Source organism: Delphinus delphis, chromosome 1 (genome assembly GCF_949987515.2).
Source record: "Delphinus delphis chromosome 1, mDelDel1.2, whole genome shotgun sequence".
NCBI lineage: Eukaryota > Metazoa > Chordata > Mammalia > Artiodactyla > Delphinidae > Delphinus > Delphinus delphis.
The window spans coordinates 131,449,999-131,467,925 of NC_082683.1; the positions used below are offsets into that span (position 1 = coordinate 131,449,999).

General features: G+C 39.4%; 1 protein-coding gene and 1 pseudogene across 3 annotated transcripts in view; both read right to left on the bottom strand.

Moving 5' to 3' along the window:
- The window catches only part of COP1 (COP1 E3 ubiquitin ligase), a 272,563-nt gene that overhangs the window by 246,856 nt on the left and 7,780 nt on the right, over positions 1-17,927 (bottom strand). The window lies entirely within an intron of this gene.
- LOC132423702 (small ribosomal subunit protein uS5 pseudogene) lies at positions 11,753-15,811 on the bottom strand (annotated as a pseudogene).

Below are 17,927 nucleotides of genomic sequence, written 5' to 3' on the forward strand. Positions count from 1 at the left end.
CACAGCAATGAAGATCCAACGCAACCAACCAACCAAATAAATAAATAAATAAAAATGAAATTTAAAAAATAATAATAATAATTAGGTTTTCCAACTAATTCTCATTCTTCAGGGTCTAGCTTTTCTGAATCACTTTTTGACTAAGTCACTGATATGCAGATTTTTCCACATAATATTGTCTATTACTTTGGTAAAGTATCCTTTACTGAGAGAATCCATAATAGAACTAACTAAAAGCTACTGTTCTTGGGATTGTAAGCCAAGTTTACGTTCAGCCAGCTCACCTACATTTGACTCCAGCTTTAGGAATGCTGCTAAACACTTCTAATTCACCAAATTCCAAAATCTCCTCCACCTCTCTCTCCCACATTCAAACATTTAGTTCACAGGGAATAAAACAGTAATTCACAATTGTCTGAGAGACTTTCTTCCAATCTGCTGAAATATATATTCATATTTTGAGGCAGGCATTTTTCTCTGTTGACACATCTGTGTGAAATGATAGCTACCTCCAACTGCCACCTAGCCAAGAAGAATTTTTCTTAATTCCATCATCTATAACATATAACCCAATTTTCAAATATGTCAAAGTAAATGAAGCAAAAATTAGAATCAAAGAAATATGACAAAGTAAAACAAAGCAGAGGAGCCTTGGGTGGTGAATGAACAATGTGAACATGATTAGCTCATGATTAGCACTGGAGGTCAAAATTTAATTGACACGAACTTACCCTCTTACTATACCCACTTAGAAAATGGGGGAGAGGGATAAGATAAATGAAGCAACTGCTTTTAGACACTGGACACTAAGCAACACAGTACTGAGATCTCTGAGGGAAGGGGAACAAATGAAGTGAACACTATCATAGATTCAGCTTTTTGCCTTCACAGAAAGTTTCACAGGCCCAAGGAGGGAGCACACAAGCAGAGCACCACAATCTTGCTGAGTTCAGGAAGGATAAAGGGGAAAGAATTTACAGGGCAGAACACCAGAGACGGACGAGCTACAAGAAGAAAATCCTAAAAAGTCTACATAGTGTTCTCATCAAGTTCATTGTTGAATACTAGTCACACATGCCCAAGGTAAAACTCCACAAGATCACAACATCAGAGACAAAGGATCATTTCCATGGGTTCATTAAAACATGAAATACAAGTTAAGAAAAGAAGCAGTGAATCAGAAGATGTATCCAAATTAAAACACAAAGGGGAAAAAAGAAAACAGAGCATCTGTGGGCTGTGGGTCAATATAAAATGAATCAAAATACATGAAGAGACAGTGGCTGAAATTTTTTTAAGTAACAACAAAAAAAGACATTTTACCACATATCCAAGAAGTTCAGAAAACCCCAAGCACAAATGTTTTCCTTTTTAACATCTTTATTGGAGTATAATTGCTTTATAATGGTGTGTTAATTTCTGCTTTATAACAAAGTGAATCAGTTATACATATACATATGTTCCCATATCTCTTCCCTCTTGCATCTCCCTCCCTCCCACCCTCCCTATCCCACCCCTCTAGGTGGTCACAAACCACCAAGCTGATCTCCCTGTGCTATGCGGCTGCTTCCCACTAGCTATCTTTTTTACATTTGGTAGTGTATATATGTCCATGCCACTCTCTCACTTTGTCACAGCTTCCCCTTCCCCTTCCCAATATCCTCAAGTCCATTCTCTAGTAGGTCTGTGTCTTTATTCCCGTCTTACCCCTAGGTTCTTCATGACTTTTTTTTTTTTTCTTAGATTCCATATATATGTGTTAGCATATGGTATTTGTTTTTCTCTTTCTGACTTACTTCACTCTGCATAACAGACTCTAGCTCCATCCACCTCACTACAAATAACTCAATTTCGTTTCTTTTTATGGCTGAGTAATATTCCATTGTATCTATGTGCCACATCTTCTTTATCCATTCATCTGTCGATGGACACTCAGGCTGCTTCCATGTCCTGGCTATTGTAAACAGAGCTGCAATGGACATTTTGGTACATGACTCTTTTTGAATTATGGTTTGCTCAGGGTATATGTCCAGGAGTGGGATTGCTGGGTCGTATGGTAGTTCTATTTGTAGTTTTTTAAGGAGCTTCCATACTGTTCTCCATAGTGGCTGTACCAATTTACATTCCCACCAACAGTGTAGGAGGGTTCCCTTTTCTCCACACCCTCTCCAGCATTTACTGTTTGTAGATTTTTTGATGATGGCCATTCTGACCAGTGTGAGATGATATCTCATTGTAGTTTTGATTTGCATTTCTCTAATGATTAATGATGTTGAGCGTTCTTTCATGTGTTTGTTGGCAGTCTGTATATCTTCTTTGGAGAAGTGTCTATTTAGGTCTTCTGCCCATTTTTGGATTGGGTTGTTTGTTTTTTGGTTATTGAGCTGCATGAGCTGCTTGTAAATTTTGGAGATTAATCCTTTGTCAGTTGCTTCATTTGCAAATATTTTCTCCCGTTCTGAGGATTGTCTTTTGGTCTTGTTTATGGTTTCCTTTGCTGTCCAAGCAGAATTTTAAAAAACAAAAAAACACCCTGACACATACAATGCATTTAAACTGATAAAGGCAAAAATGAAGAGAAAATCTTGAAGGCAGTCATAGAAAAAAGACACATCACATATAGAGGAACAAAGATAAGAATACAGCAGACCTCTCATCAGAAACTATACTAGCCAAGAGAGTTCAGAGAGCTTCCAGATTGGTTAACACCTGTAGATTCGGGGAGAGTGGCACACTTGGAGATAGCGTGGATGCTCTGCACCCTTTCCCGATACCTTGTCCTATGCATCTCTTCCATGTGGCTGTTCCTGAGTTATACCCTTTCATATTAAACCAGTAATAGTCATTATCCAACTTCTAGAGGTGATGGATCATCTGCAAAGAGGGGAATTGGTTGCTGCAATACTCCATAAAGGAAGTATCTATTTCAACTCTTTTGCCCATTTAAAAAAACTGGGTTGGGGAGAGTGGCCAGGATGGTAGAAGAGAAAGACCTTGGGCTCACCTCCTCTCACGAACACACCAAAATCACAATATGCAGAACAACCATCTTTGAAAAAGACTGAAACGTACCAGAAAAAATTTCTACAATTAAAGACATAAAGAAGGAACCCCAAAAAGACCAGTAGGAGAGGCAGATTCGTGATATAATCAAATCCCATACCTCCCGGGTGGGTGACCCACAAACTGGAGAATAATTGTATTACAGAGGTTCTCCCACAGGAGGGAAAGTTCTGAGCCCCAAGTTGGGTCCTGCAGCTCAGGGGTCCAGCGCCAGGAAGAAGAGCCCCCAGAGCATTTGGCTTTGAAGGCCAGTGAGGCTTGATTACAGGAGCTCCACAGGATTGGGGGAAATAGAGACTTCACTATTAAAGGGCACAAACAAAACCTCACACCCACTGGGACCAAGGGCAAGAGAGCTCTCTCCTGGAGGCTGACATTTTGGCACCAAGACTTGGTCCCACCTAACACCTATAGGCTCCAAGGCTGGGATGCCTCAGGCCAAACAACAAACTGGGTGGGCACACAGCCCCACCCATCAGCAGACAAGCTACCTAAAGATTTCCTAAGCACACAGCTCCCTCCAGACATGCCCCTAGACACAGTCTTGCCCACCAGAGGGCCCCAGTTCTACCCACCAGGAGGCAGGCATCGGCCCCTCCCACCAGGAAGTGTCACAAGCCTCTAGACCAGCCTCACTCACCAGAAGGCAGACACCAGAAGCAAGAAAATGACAGTCCCACAGCCTGCAGACCTAGTCTGCAAAGGCAGGCCAGATTCTACCCTGGGACCATCTGGCACCTGGCCCTTGGGTGATGAGAAGGGAGTGCACTGCTGGGATGAGTAAGACGTCTCCTACGGAGGGTCACTTCTCCAAGGTTGAGACTATTGTTAAAATGACCATACTACTCAAGGCAATCTACAGATTCAATGCAACCCCTATCAAATTACCAATGGCATTTTTCACAAAAAAAATTTCAATTTGTATGGAAACACAAAAGACCCCAAATAGCCAAAACAATCCTTAGAAAAAAGAACAGAGTTGGAGGAATCATGCTCCCTGGCTTCAGACTATGCTACAAAGCTACTGTAATCAAAACAGTATGGTACTGGCACTAAAACAGACATATAGATCAATGGAATAGGATAGAAAGCTCAGAAATCAACTCATGCACTTATGATCATTTAATCCACAACAACGGAGGCAAGAGTATACAGGAGAAAAGACAGTCTCTTCAATAACTGTACTAGCCGCAGCTGGAAAATCAGCCCAATTCGTACTTCACCCCTGATCCCTTCAGTAGTAGAAGGCCCCACCCCAGTTTCAGCCCTACTCCACTCAAGCACAATAGTTGTAGCAGGAATTTTCCTACTTATTCGTTTCTACCCCCTAATAGAAAACAACTAACTCATTCAAACAATAACTCTTTCTCTAGGCGCCCTCACCACCTTATTCATAGCCATTTGCGCTCTCACCCAAAATGATATCAAAAAAATTATTGCTTTTTCCACCTCCAGCCAACTAGGCTTAATAATAGTAACAATTGGTGTCAACCAACCTTACTTAGCATTCTTACATATTTGCACACATGCCTTCTTCAGAGCTATATTCTTCTTATGTTCCGGCTCTGTCATCCATAACCTAAATAACGAACAAGACATTCGAAAAATAGGAGAACTATACAAAGCCCTTCCCTTCACCACAACTGCCCTTATCATTGGCTGTCTCCCACTAACAGGAATACCATTCTTCACCGGATTCTACTCTAAAGACACCATCATTGAAGACGCCACTTCATCTTACACCAACGCCTGAGCCCTATTATTAACTCTAACCGCTACCTCCCTCACAGCTATCTATAGCACTTGCATCATTTTTTTCACACTACTAGGACAACCTCGCTTCCCTGCCTCCATGAACATTAATGAAAACAATTCCCTATTAATTAACCCTATCAAACATCAGAAGCATCTTTGCTGGCTTCATTCTATCCAACAACATTCCTCCAATAACACTCCCTTAATAACCACACCCTTACACCTAAAACTAACCGCCCTCGTAATAACGACTTTAGGCTTTATCCTCACATTCGAAATCAACCTCAACACACAAAACTTAAAATATATACACTCCTCAAACTCCACTAAATTCTCCACTCTATTAGGATATTTCCCCACAATCATACATCGCCTACCCCCTCACCTGAACCTACCAATAGGCCAAAAACTAGCAACCTCCCTACTAGACCTAACCTGACTAGAAATCATCCTACCCAAAACCATAGCCTTTATTCAACTAAAGGCTTCCATGCTAACCTCAAACCAACAAGGCCTTATCAAACTCTACTTTTTATCTTTCTTATCACTATTACTCTTAGTATACTCTTATTTAATTACCCCAAGTGATCTCCATAATAACCACAACACCAATAAATAATGACCAAACTGTAACAATCACCAACCAAGTACCATAACTGTATAAAGCAGCAATTCCCATAGCTTGCTCACTAAAAAACCCAGAATCTCCAGTATCATAAATAACCCAATCCCCCAACCCATTAAACTCAAACACAATCTCCACTTTCTCACTCTCTAAAACGTATAATATTACCAAAAACTCTACCACTAATCCTAAAAGAAATGCCCCTAACACAACTTTGTTAGAAACCCAAACCTCAGGGTACTGCTCAGTAGCCATAGCTGTCGTGTAACCAAACAGAACCAATATTCCCTCCAGATAAACCAAAAATACTATTAAACCCAAAAATGAACCACCAAAGTTTAAAACAATCCCACACCCAACACCACCACTCACAATCAACCCTAAACCCCCATAAATAGGCGAAGGCTTTGAAGAAACCCCCACAAAACTAATTACAAAAATAATGCTTATAATGAAAACAATGTATGTCATCATTATTCTCACGTGGACTTCAACATGACCAATGACATGAAAAATCATCGCTGTCATTCAACTACAAGAACACTAATGACCAACATTCGAAAAGCACACCCACTAATAAAATTTCTCAATAACACATTTATCGACCTTCCCACCCCATCAAACATCTCTTCATAATGGAACTTTGGCTCCCTACTTGGCCTCTTCCTAATCATACAAATCCTAACAGGCCTATTCCTAGCAACACACTACACACCAGACACGACAACTGCCTTCTCATTTGTCACACATATTTGCCGAGATGTTAATTACGGCTGAATTATTCGATATCTACATGCAAACAGAGCTTCCATATTCTTCATTTGTCTTTACGCCCACGTAGGACGTGGCCTATACTATGGCTCCCACGCCTTCCAAGAAACATGAAACATTGGAGTAATCCTACTATTCACAGTTATAGCTACTGCATTCGTAGGCTATGTCCTACTCTGAGGACAAATATCATTTTGAGGCACAACCGTCATTACCAACCTTCTATCAGCAATCCCCCACATCGGCACCACTCTAGTCGAGTGAATCTGAGGTGGCTTTTCCCTTGACAAAGCAACACTAACACGCTTCTTTGTCTTCCACTTCATTCTCCCTTTTATCATCCTAGCACTAGCAGCCGTCCACCTACTATTCCTCCACGAAACAGGATCTAACAACCCCACAGGAATTCCATCCAACACAGACAAAATCCCATTTCACCCCTACTACACAATCAAAGACATCCTGGGTGCCTTACTACTAATCTTAACCCTACTTACATTAACCTTATTCGCACCTGACCTACTAGGAGACCCCGACTACACCCCAGCAAAGCCACTCAACACCCCACCACACATTAGACCAGAATGGTACTTCCTATTTGCATACGCAATCCTACAATCAATTCCCAACAAACTAGGAGGAGTTTTAGCCCTACTACTCTCAATCCTTATCCTAATATTCATCCCAATACTCCACACAACCAAACAACGAAGCATAATATTCCGACCCTTCAGCCAACTTTTATTCTGAGTACTAGTCACAGATCTCCTGACCCTAACATGAATTGGAGGCCAACCCGTAGAACACCCATACATAATTGTAGGCCAATTAGCATCCATCTTATATTTTCTCCTAATCCTAGTAACTAGTCTTATTGAGAATAAACTCCTAAAATGAAGAGTCTTTGTAGTGTAGCAAAATACCCCGACTTTGTAAACCGGAAAAGGAGAAAACCACACCTCCCTAAGACTCAAGGAAGAAGCATTAACACCTCACCGCCAGCACTCAAAGCTGAAATTCTACATAAACTATTCCCTGAAAAAGGTTTATTGTAGAATAACCACAAGGCTACAGTGCTATGTCAGTACTGAAAATAATTTATTTTATAATACTTTTGTCATATAAATCATACACACATGTACTCCCACATGTCAATAATAGCGTCTTCCTGTAAATGTATATATGTACATGCTATGTATAACTGTGCATTCAATTATTTTCCCCACGAGCAGTTGAAGCTCGTATTGAATTGCATTAATTTTACATATTACGTATAAATTATTGGTCGTACATAGAACATGTCCCTAAATCAGTTTAAGTCAACTAACATTATGGCCCCTCCATTAGATCACGAGCTTAATCAGCATGCCGCGTGAAACCAGCAACCCGCTCGGCAGGGATCCCTCTTCTCGCACGGGGCCCATACTCCGTGGGGGTAGCTAATGGTGATCTTTATAAGACATCTGGTTCTTACTTCAGGACCATTTTAACTTAAAATCGCCCACTTGTTCCCCTTAAATAATAAGACATCTCGATGGGTTAATGACTAATCAGCCCATGCTCACACATAACTGAGATTTCATACATTTGGTATTTTTTTATATTTGGGGGGGGATTTGCACAGACTCAGCTATGACCTTAAAAGGTCTCGTCACAGTCAAGCAAATTGTAGCTGGACTTGTATGTATTTGTTATTTGACTAGCACAACCAACATGTGCAATTAAATTAATGGTTACAGGACATAGTACTCCACTATTCCCCCCGGGCTCAAAAAACTGTATCTCGTAGTGGATCAAACCCCCCTCATCCCATACAAAACTAACCATCTGCTTAGATATTCACCACACCCCTAGACAGGTTCCTCTCTAGATCTACAAACCATTTTATTCATAAATCAATACTAAATCTGACACAAGCCCCATAATGAAATTATATGAACATCTTTCACATCCCATAGGTTAATGTAGCTTAAATTTTTCATAAAGCAAGACACTGAAAATGCCTAGATGGGCTCGCCAGCCCCATCAACATAAAGGTTTGGTCCCAGCCTTTCTATTAATTCTTAACAGACTTACACATGCAAGCATCCACATCCCAGTGAGAATGCCCTCCAAATCACAAAGATCAAAAGAAGCGGGTATCAAGCACGCTACACTAGCAGCTCACAACACCTTGCTTAGCCACACCCTCACGGGACACAGCAGTGATAAAAATTAAGCCACGAACGAAAGTTTGACTATGTCAGGATAACTAGGGTTGGTAAACTTCGTGCCAGCCACCGCAGTCATACAACTGACCCAAATTAATAGAGACCCGGCGTAAAGAGCGTTAAGGAATCACACAGAATAAAGTCAAATCTTAATTAAGCTGTAAAAAGCCATAATTAAAACTAAGCTAAACCACGAAAGTGACTTTAATACAATCTGACTACACGACAGCTAAGACCCCAACTGCGATTAGATACCCCACTATGCTTAGTCGTAAACCTAAATAGTCACAGAACAAGACTATTCGCCAGAGCACTACTAGCAACAGCCTAAAACTCAAAGAACTTGGCGGTGCTTCATATCCCTCTAGAGGAGCCTGTTCTGTAACCGATAAACCCCGATCAACCTCACCAACCCTTGCTACTTCAGTCTATATACCGCCATCTTCAGCAAACCCTAAAAGGAAACGAAAGTAAGTATAACTACCCTACATAAAAACGTTAGGTCAAGGTGTAACCTATGGGATGGGAAGAAATGGGCTACATTTTCTATACTAAGAACACCCCTCATACTCACACGAAAGTTTTTATGAAATCTAAAAACCAAAGGAGGATTTAGTAGTAAATTAAGAGCAGAGTGCTTAATTGAATAAGGCCATGAAGCTCGCACACACCGCCTGTCACCCTCCTCAAGTACCACAGCAAAGCCCCAGCTTACTAACCCATGCTAAGCAACTATACGAGAGGAGACAAGTCGTAACAAGGTAAGCATACTGGAAAGTGTGCTTGGATAAAACAAGATGTAGCTTAAACAAAGCATCTAGTTTACACATAGAAGATTCCACAACCTGTGTATATCTTGAACTAAATCTAGCCCACACCCCCCCACCGCTCCTACCATAAACCAATCAAATAAAACATTCATTATACATCTAAAGTATAGGAGATAGAAATTCAACCACCAATGGCGCTATAGAGAAAGTACCATAAAGGAAAGACGAAAGAAACACTAAAAGTAAAAAAAAGCAAAGCTTACCCCTTGTACCTTTTGCATAATGACTTAACTAGTAACAACTTAGCAAAGAGACCGTAAGCTAAACTACCCGAAACCAGATGAGCTACTTAAAACCAGATGAGCTACTTACGAGCAGTAACTAGAACGAACTCATTTATATGGTAAAATAGTGAGAAGACTTATAAGTAGAGGTGAAAAGCCTAACGAGCCTGGTGATAGCTGGTTGTCCAAGAAAAGAATTTCAGTTCAATGCTAAGTAATACTAAAAACCACATCAAGTCTCAACGTATATTTAATCGTTAGTCTAAAAAGGTACAGCTTTTTAGAAATGGATACAACCTTAAATAGAGAGTAAAATAAACTTAAACCATAGTTGGCCTAAAAGCAGCCACCAATTGAAAAAGCATTCAAGCTCAACAATAAAACAATGTTTTAATTCCAACAATAAGTAAATCAACTCCTAGCCTGACTATTGGACTAATCTATATAACTATAGAAGCAATACTGTTAACATGAGTAACAAGAAATTTTTCTCCTCGCACAAGCTTACATCAGTAACTGATAGTACACTGATAATTAACAGCTAATAAATATAACCCAACACTAAATTATTTATTAAAAACACTGTTAACCCAACACAGGCTTGCATTAAGGAAAGATTAAAAAAAGTAAAAGGAACTCGGCAAACACAAACCCCGCCTGTTTACCAAAAACATCACCTCTAGCATAACCAGTATTAGAGGCACTGCCTGCCCAGTGACAATCGTTAAACGGCTGTAGTGCGGTGCTGGGAAACCTATACAAGTGAAAGAATGAAATCAGAACATTCTCTAACACCATACACAAAAATAAACTCAAAATGGATTAAAGACCTAAATATAAGACCAAATACTACAAAATTCTTAGAGGAAAACACAGGCAGAACACTCTTTGACATAAATCGTAGCAATATTTTTTTGGATCCCTCTCCAAGAGAAATGGAAATAAAAACAAAAACAAACAAATGGGACCTAGTCAAACTTATATGCTTTCGCACAGCAAAGAAAACCACAAACAAAGCAAAAGGACAACCTACAGACTGGGAGAAAATACTTGCAAACGATGCTATCAATAAGGGATTAATTTCCAAAATAGACAGACAGCTCATGCAACTCAATATCAAAAAAAAAAAAAAAAAAAAAAGACCCAATCAAAAAATGGGCAGAAGTCCTAAACAGACATTTCTCCAAAGAAGACATACAGATGGCCAACAGGCACATGTAAAGATGCTCAATACCACTAATTACTAGAAAGGCAAATCACAACTACAATGAGGTATCACACCAGTCAGAACAGCCATCATTAAACAGTCTACAAATAATAAATGCTGGAGAGGGTGTGGAGAAAAAGGAACCCTTCTACACTGTTGGGAATGTAAATTGGTGCATCCACTATGGTAAACAGTCTGGAAATTCCTTAAAAACTAAAAATAGAGTTACCATATGATTTTGCAATTCCACTCGTGGGCATATATCCAGAGAAAACTCTAATTTGAAAAGAAACATGCACCCCAATGTTCACAGCAGCACTATTTACAATAGCCAAGACATGGAAACAACCCAACTGTCCATCAACAGATGAATGGATAAAGAAGATGTGGTATATATACACAATGGAATATTACTCAGCCATAAAAAATGAAATAATGCCATTTGCAGCAACATGGATGGACCCAGAGATTATCATATTAAGTGAAGTCAGACAAAGACAAATATTATATGATATCACTTACACATGGAATCTAAAAAAATGATACAAATTAACTTATTTACAAAGCAGAAACAGACTCAGACATAGAAACAAACTTATGATTACCAAAGGGGATAGTGGGGTGGGGAGGGGGCAGGATAAATTAGGAGTTTGAAACAAGCAGGTACAAACTACTATACATAAAGTAGGTAAACAACAAGGACCTACTGTATAGCACAGGGAACTGTATTCCATATCTTGCAATAACCTATAATGGAAAAGAATCTGAAAGAGGATATATATATACGTACAACTGAATCACTTTGCTGTATACCTGATACTAAAAAACACTGTATATATATAGCCAAAGACAATGGAGTGACATCTTCAAAATACTGCATGAAAAAAACTTTAAACTTGGAATTTTATACCCAGCAAAAAAAAAATGTTTGAATATGAAGGCAAAACAAGTAATTTTCAAATACAAATAACTTAAAGAATTCATCGTACACAGACCTTCACTGCATGATATATTGATGTAAGTTCTACGGGAAGAAGGAATACAAAGTGGGACAGCAAATACACACAAATAAATAAATAAAGACCTCTAAAAATGGTTAACAATGAATATAAGCATGAAACATATTTTATGTTTAATCACTCTAAAACATAAGCAGCACAAAGAGTTCACCGTTGAATATGGAGCATAATACCATCCCTAGAAACAACGAAAGCACAACAGGAAAACAAGATAAATGGAAATTAAAATCTAATATTTTTAAGATGTACTAAAAAAAATAAAGAAAATGACAAAAGCATTGAAAGATAAAGAAAATTCTCAATTAGATAACCTCAGAAACCAAGTATTAGGAAGAAAAGCTTATTTGAAAAGAGGTGAAAGAACTCAGAAAAACTTAGAAATAAAGAAAAAGAAAGACATAAGAGCAAATAAGCACAATGGATACTGATTTAAGAGAAAATTAGATGGCCATTTTAGGCATCTGATTTTGCAACCTTACCACAGAACTTTAGATAGACCACAAAGTGAACCTAGTACTATTCAAACCATTATTAGTAGTGATTATTTGACCTTTTCATCTTGTCACTGTTTTATTAAAATAATGATCTTCAGTTCAATCTTGTGAAGAAGACATTTTCATACCAACTGCCAAAACTAAAGGTAGATATACTGCACAACCTTAAGCTTGCCAAAAGGCTATGTGTGTCATTTAACTGCATTTAGAAACCAACAATGCAGAACAGATATAGATACAGAAAATTATTTAATTCTACTATTTTCTATTTATAAGGCACATCATCTCAGTTAAGCAAGGGTCTTATGGCAATCAGTTTGACTCTCAAGTTAAACTTTTAATCAGTGCCTTATTTATAGTCTGCCTAACTTTTTAATGTATTACCTGCTTCAAAAGCAGTATCCAAACTTATCAAATGGTATAGTAATAATAAATGGTACAATAATAAGGACATTGCTCAATCCATATATATTTTGGTACTGACACTAACTCCATTACAGTTCCACAAAATGTGTCAATTGTCTCATGGTAGTACTGGTTCTAAGTAACCAAGCATTCAATCTTTCAAAGGTTAAGTACTAAAAAACATAACATCAAGATAATCAGAGCCAGGTACAATTTAGAGTTATTTAGGAAAATAGGGAGTGGTTACATCTTACCTAACAGGACCAAAGAACCATTTTCATATTTTGGTACCAAATGTGAAATCCTGGCAAACACCACCTGATTCCTTTCCATGATTTTATAATTTACGTTGTCTTTATACATGTATTATATAATCTAAACCTCACAATCCTATAATGGAATACCAGTATATCTCAATTTATAAATGAAAAAACATACTCTAAGTCAAACATATATTTGCCGGAAGTTAAATCTCAGGGCTTTTAATGCCAAGTCCAGTGCCCTTTGCCTCATGCTATGATCTCAGAAGAGAAAGGAAACAAATACTTACATGCATCACTGTGACCATGAAATTTCAAATCACTATCAACATATAGAACACCTTGGAAACAACTACTTTGAATATGCTGAAATTTATATACATCCTTTCAAGAGTGAAAGACACGCAGCAAAAGTCAGTAGCCACAGAAATGTTTCTTCTTTCCTCTCAAAATGTCCAAAACTTGACATTTCTCTAGCTGCCTCCTTCCCCTTAAACCAGCTGCTTTGTGACCATCCCCAAGCCATCCTCCATTCTCAACTGGCCCCAGGTGGATTCAGAACTGAAAGACAAGGAAATAAATGAAAAGGAAAATAATAAACCTCAAATCATTTTTTAACACCTACACTGGTAACACTAAATCCCCAGCACCAATCTTCACAGGCAGCAGTTAAGTTCCAGCCTCTGTCCATTCATCTCACTCCTTCCTAGTTTCATTTGATACGATAAAAAGCCCTAAAAATCTTAAAAGTCTCTTTTAATAAAAATTAAGTTTATTTGGTATTTTGCAATGAGATTTTTTTTCCTATCTCCACTAAGACCTGTATTTAACTTTGGTTTATGTCACAGGATTCTATGAATAAGGATAGGAAAGGTAAGGAAGAAAAGGAATAGAAGGCAAACTTCTTAGACTCTAATTTAACAATGAAATCTTTAAAAAAAAAAAAAAGAGGGGGGAGTGTATTCAAAATAGCTGTGTGCTAGCTTCAGGGGCAGAGTTTTCTTTAAAAAAAAAAAAAGAGACCACATAGTATAGGGAAAAAGGACACCATGATCAATACAAGTGATAGGCATGAAAAGATAAGCAGGGGAAGGGGTTCCCTGGTGGCACAGTGGTTGAGAGTCCGCCTGCCGATGCAGGGGACACGGGTTCGTGCCCCAGTCCGGGAGGATCCCACATGCCGCGGAGCGGCTAGGCCCGTGAGTCACGGCCGCTGAGCCTGCACGTCCGGAGCCTGTGCTCCGCAACGGGGGAGGCTACAACAGTGAGAGGCCCGCGTACCGCAAAAAAAAAAAAAAAAAAAAAAGATAAGCAGGTGAAGCAATCTCTGGTGTTCTGTCCCCCAACCGCCCCCCCCCCCCAACAAAAAGCAGACTGGATCAGGAAACCAAATATGGCCAAAGAGTGTCACTACTGATTCCTCCCAGTGTGAAATGACTGCAATACGCTCTCAATCTCTTCCTGGATCTTATTCTACTCACACACTCCCAACATTCCTCTACTCAAACAGAGCATCAGTTCTAATGACTAAAGGCTTAGAGTTGGCGAATAATTTTAATTAGGCTTGTGTAGCTATAATATAAGTGGAAAAATTAGAATTATCTCATAGCAAACACCATGACCAGGGCTCACAGGACCTAGTCTTAGATTCAAGGTGGATCTAGGGACTTCAGTGCACTTATATGGAATACACATCTTCACTAGTGCTCCACTTTTTTTTTTAAACTGGCTTCATTCACTTTATTTTTCTCATAGAAAACGATGTGGTGGCTACAGCTGGAGCCTGGGTCCTCTGCCCGAAAACTCTGGTGTGAGTCTTTACAAGATGGTCAGTGAATTCCTGATACAGAGACTTGGTGAACACCACCTTTCCAGAAATCAGGAGTGAGATAACTGTAGGTCTTGGAAATGGCATCAAAAGTGGCCTTGGTGAAGTTGCCCAGGGTGGTGGTGCAGCCCCGGCAGAGGCGTAGTAGTCATCAATTCCAACCATCATCACTAGCTTCTTGGGCACAGGGGCTGAGACGATGCCAGTGGCCCTGGGGGCAGGGATGAGGCACACCAGCACTGAGCCACAGCGGCCAGTCACCTTGCAAGGGACGGTATGGGGCTTGCCGATCTTGTTCCCCCAGTAGCTTCACCGCACGGGGATGATGGAGAGCTTGGCCAGAATGATGGTCCCACTGATAGCAATGGCTACCTCCTTAGAGCACTCGACACCCAAACCAGCACGTCCGTTGTAATCCCCAATGGCAACAAATGCCTTGAACCAGATCCGCTGGCCAGCACAGGTCTGCTTTTGCACAGGCATAATCTTCAAAACCTCATCCTTGAGGGATGCCCCCAAGAAAAAGTCAATGATCTCAGATTCCTTGATGGGCAGAGAGAAGAGACAGATCTCCTCCAGGGACCTGATCTTCATGTCCTTGACCAGATAGCTCAGCTTGGTGACAGTGAGCCACTCCCTAACCTCAGCCTTGCCTCTGCAAGCTCCTTGGCCTCAGCCCCGACCACGACCCTGACCCTGGGCCAGGAGGCCAAGCGCTGAAGCTTCTGCAGAAGCCACTGCAGCCTCCCATTCCAGGGCCCCTGGGGCCTCCAGGCCCTCCCGCAGCACCAGCGTCATCCGCCATTTGGTGTTTTTATGGAGAAGCCAGTGCTCTACTCTTTATGTGACTAATGCTTCTTTTTCTGCTTCTCAAGGATATCAGCTTGCAGTATACAACTGACCCTTGAATGACACAGGTTTGAACTGCATGGGTCGGCTTACACACAGATTTTTTTCAATAATGAGTACTACAGTACTGCACAATCTGCAGTTGGTTGAATGCACAGATGCAGAGGGACTGCGGATATGGAGGGCTGACTGTAAGTTAAAGTGGATTTTCGACTAGGCAGAAGGTGGGCACCCCAACCTCTGCGTTACTCAAGGGTCAACTATATAGCCCTTCCAGCACCAGCACTACAACAAGAACTTTATTTTTTTTTTCATATAGGCCAATTCAAGTGTTTTTTTTAATTTCAAATTCCTTAAACAAAATATGATTGACCCAATATATTGTTTCAAGCCAATTCCAACAAGATTTAACTGCTATATTTTAGTCATTAATTCAGAAGAGCACCCAACATAGGCCATGAAAGGCACCGGACACAAAAGACCACATATTGTATAATTCCATTTATATGAAATGTCCAAAAAACACGCAAATCTATAGAGTCAGAAGGCAAATTTGTGGTTGCCAAGGGACGAGAAGGAGAGTGACTGCTTAATGCATATAGGGTTTCCTTTTGGTGTGATGAAAATATTCTGGGAGTAGATAGTGATGATGGCTTCACAACACTGTCAATGTACTGAATTGCACAGGTTAAGTGGTTAAAATGGTGAATTTTATGAGGTATGAATTTTACCTCAATTTTTTTAAAAAAAGGAATAGACAACGATTGAGGGAGTAACTGGAATGGATCCTACAGAATGGAAGCATACTATTACAAGATTCTTACAGTGTATGTGAAATGACATAACATGATTTTAGAATATAAAAAATTAAAAATGAGTACTATAAACCCTAGAGCAAACACTCCCCCCCAAAACACACACACATCCCACACAGCTATCACTAATAAGTCAACTGTAGCAACAAAACAGAAATCTTAAAAACACCCAATTAATCCAAAAGAAGGCAGGAAAAGAAGGAAAAAAAAGACAGAAAAGGAATAGAAGAATAGAGGGGACAAACAGAAAACAAAGAGCAAGCAAGACATACACATAAAACCAAGCACATCATAATTATGTTAAAATGCAAAAAGTCTAACCAAGCCACTTAAAAGGCATATTGTCATAATAAATAAAAAAGAAAGACTCAAACATATGCTATCTACAAGAAACCTACTTTAAAAATTAAAACAGATAAAGAAGTAGTGAAGGACAAAAAAACATGCCATGTAAACACTTAAAGAAAGCTGGAGAGGTTATGCTATCAGACTAAATAGATTTCAGAACAACAAATATTACCAGGAGTAAGCAAGGACATTTCAAAATAATAAAGGGATCAATCCACCAACTCTAAATGCATGTGCCCTACTAATAAAGTTTCGAAATACGTGAAACAAAATTGACAGAATTGCAAGGAAACATAGCAAAACCCACAATTACACTTGGAATGGTTAAAGATTTTAACACCCCTTTCAGTAATTGACAGAACAAGTATATAGAAAATCAGTAGGAGTATACAGAGTTTAACACATCAACAAACTTGACATTTATAGAATATACCAGTCTACACACTGCAAAAAACTCATTTCTTTAAATGCATATGGAACATTAACCAAGATAAAGCTTACCGTGAACCATGAAACAAGTCTCAATAAATTTAAAAGGACTGAATTCACACAATTCATATTCTCTGAATGAAACTGAATTATATTAGAACTTAATAACAGAATATCCAGAAAATTCTCATTTAGAAATTAAAACATTTCTAAATAACCCATTCTTCAAATAAGAAATCAAAATGGGGACTTCCCTGGTGGCACAGTGGTTAAGAATCCACCTGCCAATGCAGGGGACCCGGGTTAGAACCCTGGTCCGGGAAGCCTCCACATGCCACGGGGCAACTAAGCCCGTGTGCCACAACTACTGACTGAGCCTGCTCTCTAAAGCCCACGAGCCACAACTACTGAGCTCACATGCCACAACTAATGAAGCCCGTGCACCACAACAAGAGAAGCAACTGCAATGAGAAGCCCGCGCACTGCAACGAAAAATAGCCCCCCTTCGCCACAATAAGAGAAAGCTTGCACGCAGCAACGAAGACCCAACGCAGCCATTAATAAATAAAAAAATAACCCAAAAAAAAGTTTTTAAAAAAATCAGTGGAAATGACAAAAGGTATATTAAACTGAATGAAAATTAATGCAGGGATTAGAAAGGGAAACTAATAGAATTAAATGTTTTCCTTAGAAAAGGCCAAAATAATCTAAGATTCTGTAGTCAGAAGCCAGAAAATGATGAAACTCAAAGTAGAATAAAAATAAAGCCAAATATCAGGGAAATAGAAAATGGAC